Source organism: Magnolia sinica, chromosome 16 (assembly GCF_029962835.1).
Source record: "Magnolia sinica isolate HGM2019 chromosome 16, MsV1, whole genome shotgun sequence".
Taxonomy (NCBI): Eukaryota; Viridiplantae; Streptophyta; class Magnoliopsida; order Magnoliales; family Magnoliaceae; genus Magnolia; species Magnolia sinica.
In genome coordinates, this window is record NC_080588.1 from 46547 (window position 1) to 52996 (window position 6450).

The 6450-nt window shown below is 38.8% G+C and overlaps 2 long non-coding RNA genes across 2 annotated transcripts; both read left to right on the plus strand.

The window, feature by feature from the left end:
* The first annotated feature begins 1080 nt into the window (after positions 1-1080).
* LOC131229623 (uncharacterized) lies at positions 1081-2269 on the plus strand. Its single transcript, XR_009163491.1, has 3 exons — positions 1081-1308; positions 1820-1924; positions 2016-2269. It is a non-coding gene; the product is annotated as an uncharacterized LOC131229623 (long non-coding RNA).
* Positions 2270-2374: 105 nt separating this feature from the next.
* LOC131229625 (uncharacterized) lies at positions 2375-3375 on the plus strand. The gene is made up of 3 exons (XR_009163492.1): positions 2375-2625; positions 2854-2913; positions 3132-3375. It is a non-coding gene; the product is annotated as an uncharacterized LOC131229625 (long non-coding RNA).
* Positions 3376-6450: the final 3075 nt, after the last annotated feature.

Genomic DNA, 6450 nt, shown 5'->3' on the forward strand with positions numbered 1-6450 from the left:
ACTGTGGCAATTGAAGTTATGGCTTGAAGATCATGATGCAGATCTTGTAGTCTGTTTGTCTGGCAGGCTAAGCTATACATATTCTAGGGCTCTGGCATATAAATCACATGTTGATGAGCATTCAATTTGGTAAGACGTGGGTTTTAATTGTCACCTATGTTATTGCTCGGGGTATGGACTTTAGGGGCAACAACTGCATAATAAGTTACGATTTCCCTGAATCAGCAGTAGCTTATATTCACCGGATTGGTAAGGCTACTCAAATGATTCCTGTCCTAAACTGTGCACCAGTAAAACATCTTTTGTGCTTCAATTTTGTTCTTTTTTCTCTTGGCCCAACCTCTGGTGTGATGAAAACCCCAATCATGTCATGGAATTCCGTATAATTTCTGCTTTGATATTGATTCTATTGACACCCAACACAGCCATGTTGAGGTCTTTTAACTTCCAAGGAACACATTGATTTGACATTTTAAGGATTGAAAAAACAACCCCCAATTATTAATCTTAATTGTTCATTCTTTATTCATGTCTATCTGTTTGTGCACACAAAAATCTAGGAGATATAAGTTTGACTGTTTGAATTTTCATGATTAGTGATGCTGATTTTAGTTATTTAGTGGGCAGAGGCAGTCCTCTGTACTGCTCGAAGCAAGTTTGCTTGTTGTCCATCCACTTTTGCTGGCCCACAGATTTTTGTGCAGCTTCCATCCACTTCTGCTGGTCCACTTATGCAACAACAAAAAGATTAAAATTGTAGTAATTGCCTGTTTTTTGCTGATCTTATATACCATGGAGCTGTTCGTGATTCATGGTTCTGCCAGTGTTTTGATTAGTAACTCTTTAATGATACTGTTCTGCCAGCTCTTGCTGACAAGAATGTTTTAACAGGTGCTCCACTTCCAAGAGGTCAGGTGCTTGCTAAAAAGGTGGTTGAACCCAATGGTGATCACATAGAGGATAAACCAGTAAGTTCCTCAGACTTTTTATTCTTGGATGTCACAAAAAGGTGGTTGAACCCAATGGTGATCACATAGAGGAACCCAATGGTGATCATAATTCATGGTTAGATTGGTCCATTCACCACATGGTAGGGAGATTTTAGTATTTTGATTGTAAATTTCATCTTGAGAGCTACATGTTATCTCATTGGACAGGGGATACATGGCTCCTGAATATGCAATCCATGGGCAATTATCCGAGAAGGTCGACACATACAGCTATGGGATGGTTGTGCTGGAAATTGTAAGCAGTCGGAGGAGTAATGACATAAAGATCGAACCCATCATTCAATATCTTCTCGAATGGGTAATTATTTTAAAAAACCTAGTAAATTTGTGTTCTTTGCTGACCCCAAATAGCTGGAAGAAGGCTTTGATGATTTCGACTATGACCAATATGATTTTGCATTTTGTTCTTTGTGCTGAATTACTATCTATAAAACAAGCTAAACCCTTCGATCCTCAGATCTAAGGCAAGAAGCAGCTACTGAGAAATGATGCTATTCTTCTGCTTTCCAGTTTCCAGGGAGATGTTGGTTTTCAAATGTCTGCAAGTACTTATTTTAGCTTGTTTGAGAAAGTTTTGCCATCTTATCTTTTGTTGGGCGCCTAGCACATACATTGGAGGAAATATGTAGGCCTGCCTGAGCTTAGGACTTCTGATATATCAACTGAGATTTTGCTTGTTTTTGAGATGGCCCCAACTGCATTTCTTCAAAAATAAAAAATAAAAAAATAAAAAAATGGATTTGAAGGCCTGGAAGTGTTGTCTAGATGATACTAACTGTTGCTTTGTTTGCATTGTCTACTTTGTGTAGTGTGACTTGCATCCTAATATGGGCCACGTATAATCAGAATCCTTTCTGTCCTCAGTGCAAGCATCCGTTTCAGTTTCTCAGTGTTCATCGATCACCAGATGGAAGGTATATGATGGCCCTGTTTGTAAATATCTTTCAATATTTACCAACTCCTAAACTGAATTGAGATATTCCGATCCTGGCTGGGTTCAAGCAGCTCCCATTGAATCAGGATATCATGGGGAAAGCGAGGGATAGGGTGAGGAGTTGCTACCATAAGGATTTCGTCATCGATGAAGATAGCCAGTGGATGCTTCAGGGGTGGAAGGGGCGGATCATTTATGCACTTTCCACGTGGAAACCAGACCATGATAGCTTTTGAGTATCAGAAAGCTTGCTTCTAGTTGTGTACTTGAAATGGGAACGCTCTTCCTGCTTCTCTGGTCCTATGGCCGCTCGGAACAAAATCAAAGCTACTTTTGATCTGATGTGCAATTTCTTTCTTTATTAGGGTACCTGTTCTTATATGTATTCTCAGTCCAGTTTCTGTTAGTAATCATCATATGAATGCAGGTATGGGACTGATGAGTTGCAAGAGCAATTGGTCTTAAGCACAAACACTGCCTCAATTTCCAACTATGCAGAAGTCGAATTCTCATGAGAGTCCCAAAGCCATGAGGTCAGTGTTATGAATGACTATACTGATGAAAGCATCATTTGTGAATGCTATTGGAAGATTGGAGCCTGTAACATTATGTGTAGCAGAGCTTGCAGCTGAATCTCCACAAGGCATCCTTTGTACTCCTGACACTGTTGCTAAATTTCAGGTATAGTTATCAATTTTCTGTTGTGTTCATCTCTACTCTCCATCTAGTCTTGCACACAACCTGAATTCTGTTATTTGCCATTATCACAATTGTTTATTGTATCCTGTCCTCACTGTTGCTTTCTTTTTCTTTGAGACTATATCCTGCACAGTCTCTTACTCATTTTCATTATACACCTTCATGTCTTTATGTATTCACATGATAGCAATGCTTTCTACCTTAATACAGGTTGGATATACGCCTGATTATCTTTTCTTTCTGCAAACAATTCTGAGATCAGATCCCCAGGTATTCTAATATCATTTGCAAGTGAGAGATTTACATCTTTTGCATAACCAATTACTGTACAGTTAAAAATAAATGTAAATATGATATGTGGAAGCATGCTGCATTTAGGGTATACATTTGTTTGCAAACCATTAACATATGTAAATGCTTTCCATGGTAAAGTATTTTATTAGGAAACTAGTTACATATGTAAATGTTTTCTGTTTTCCTTTTTACAGGATTGATGGTAACTCATGGAAATGATGCTCCTTTGGCCGTGATGCTCCAATCCGAGAGAAAATAGTCACGTGGAAGGGGACCATACTGAAACAGTTCATGTGGAAGGCTATGTGTCAGTTTGTTTGTTTTGAAAACTTTAACATTATTTGTTTTGTTGATTGTTGTCTTGATGGATGTTTAATGGGTGAAACATGCACAAGTTCAATCATTGGTTGATTATAATATTATTAGCTTTTGTTGATAGAAACTAGATTTAGCCTCGATTATTGATAAATGATGTTAAAAATTGATTTTAGCGTCAGTTGATGCCAACAAAGGCTAAATCTAGCTTTAGTCTCAATTTTGCCTTAGTTATCTAAACTGAGACTACAACTTCCATGGCTAAAAGCTTTAGCCTCGGTTGTTGAGAACCGAGGTTAAAAATAGATTTAGCTTCGGTTGGAGGCAATTGAGGCTAAAATTTGGATTTAGTCTCAGTTGGAAACAATGGAGGCTAAAATTTTGATTTAGCCTCATTTTGAGAAAACTGAAGCTAACAAGGTTCTTTTAGCCTTACTTGAAGAACTGAGGCTATAAAAGTCATTTTAGCCTCGGTTGCTAAAACTGAGGCTAAAGCCTTTAGCCACGGGGGTTTCAACCTCGGTTTGGATAATTGAGGCAAAACTGAGGCTAAAGGCTTTAGCCTCAGTTTTTAACCTTTTTAGCCACAGTTTTGAACTGAGGCTAAAGCCCCCTTTTCTTGTAGTGATTCATGCACTCTAACCATTTGACGGGTAAACCATGGCACGCTAACGGATTTTAAAAAAAGCAGTTTAACATGTGATACTAGGACACAACGAACAAAAACTACAACATGCATAGCTACATGGTCACACCAACATTTGTCATTCAAATACATCATCTAACCAACATGAACATCACGCCTACATGATGAATGAATGGCCTTGGTTTTTGTCACCTTCCTTTCATGACCATGGATAGTTAGCCGGTTGAAATATTCATTTGGGAGTTTGTTTGGACATTCCGCATTCCAAAAGCTCCATCAAATCCAAGGTGTTTCTAGTTCAAAAGGAAGCCCTATGAAATCTAAGGGTATGAGCAAAAAAACATGAAGCAAATCTTGGGGCTGCAAAAGTTTGGTTCAAGCTGATATCTTTGTGGCTCTTTCATTCAAATCTTTGTGACCTTATTAACAGGTTGGATGGCAAATAAACATTTTAGTGGCTCCCAAGAATTTGATGGTGCAATTTCATTTAGTACTATTTCCTATAGTGTGGTCCACTTCTGATATGTCATGGTTGTAAGACACATATATCACCATGGGCACCACAGTTAGGGATACACACCGAAGATGAGTGCTCTGGACACTTTTGGTGCAAGTCCAATTTGCTTGAGTTGTAGAAAGAAAAGCTATGTGGGGCCTACCATGATGTCTATGTGAGATCCACTTCATCCATCAGTTTCTACACCCTATGTTGGAAATGTGCCCAAAAATAATGGAGGCAGATTGGCTAGTGTACCACACATCACCAACTTGGATGGTGTGTCGACATCACCAAATTTTTTGGGTTCCACCATGAGGTATGTGTTATATCCAAACTGTCCATTTGGCGATTGCAAGGCTTGAGCTGAAAAATAAAAGAGATATAAAGATCAAGTGGACCACACTGCAAAAGGGAGTAGGAGATTGAACGTCTACCATTGAAACCCTTATGGGGTCACAGAAGTTTTAGATCAATATGATATTTGTTTTCTCTCTTCATCCAGGTCTGCATGACCTTATGAACAGATTGGATGCAAATAAATGTTATTGTAGGCCCTAAAAATGTTTTAACAGTGACAATCATTGTCCCACTACTATTTGTGGTGTGATCTGCTTGAGCTTTTGATATGACTCATTTTGGGGTCATGCTCTAAAATGATCTCACCAAATGGATGAACGGTGTTGATATAATAAATACATCATTGTGGGGGCTCATGTAACTTTGATCTCCCTTGAACTGTCCGTACAGCCCCACGCTTGTCTTTGCACACAGGTACACACCAGTAAGGTTGGTGGCCAATCCGCTTCCAATTTTATGAAATCCACACCAATCATTAGGTTCAATTGCACCTATTAGGGCATCGTACTAATTGTGAGGCAGATACATAGATTAGGTGGGCTACACTACTTGCTCTTGTGAGTCTAATTAACGATTACCAACAATTTAACGGTCAGACCATCTCCTGTTTTGATCACCGACGATTCTAATCATGCCCAAGTTAATGATAGTGACATCACATTGGGGCTCAGCTGAGTAAGTGCTTCTCTCTATCTATGAGAGGTTTCAAGTCCAACTAGCTGGTCCATAAGTTAACATCCACCCAGCGGGTAACTTCCAATCTTAATGTCCAACCTGTCCAATAAGTTGGCCACATCATGAGAATAACTTAAAAGTCAAATACATCCACACGTCCAGTTTCCAACACTTTTGTTTTGCTATGCTATTTATCATCCGCTAGATATTGTTTTTTTACAGTGTAGCCCACTGTTTTCCATGGCATAGCCCATCTGGTTTAATATTTTACACTAGTTGATCCTTATGGTGGGCCCAACCTATTGGAAGGGTTGAATTTCACATCCATTTGGACCGTAACTTTTATGGTCTAACATGGTGAATAACTTCGGCCAGTGGTTTAACCTTGTGTATGACTTTTAACTTTTCATGTGTGTGAGACATTCCAAAAAGTCCCCCATCACCTAGTGCGAAAATTAGCCACATCCACTCATTGAATGAGCCGAACTTGTACTTTTCTACTTATCAAAGGCTAGATATTATTTTCCATGGTGTGACCCACCTAATGAGTAATGTTGTATTTTAAATTATTTTAAAATAATTTGGTGTTTCAAAATATCCATTGGGACAGGCCATGGTTGTGGCCATAGGTGCACATGCGCCCTACAGATGTGTCTTTTCATTGAAAGGTTATATCCTTTCAAATTTATTTTTTTTGAAAAGTTGTATCTTTTGAAGCTAAGGGTCACACCACTTGGGTTTAAACCCAACAGTCACAACCCTTTGTGAAAGGGTGTCTTTACACCCTTAAGGGTGTTTTCACAAAGTCTATAAATAGACTTTTGATTTTAAGTTTCGGAATGGATTAGAAAATTAGTTTTCTTTTTAAAAATTTTGTTTAAGTATTTTCTAGTTCGAGTTAAGACTACAAGTGGTTCGAGCCCATGTAAAGTGAGTGCACCCCTGGGACCGGGTCATAGTCGTTGTATCCTGGAGGTCAATTGTTTTGGAAACCTGTTGCACTTGGGACATTGTCTAAGGG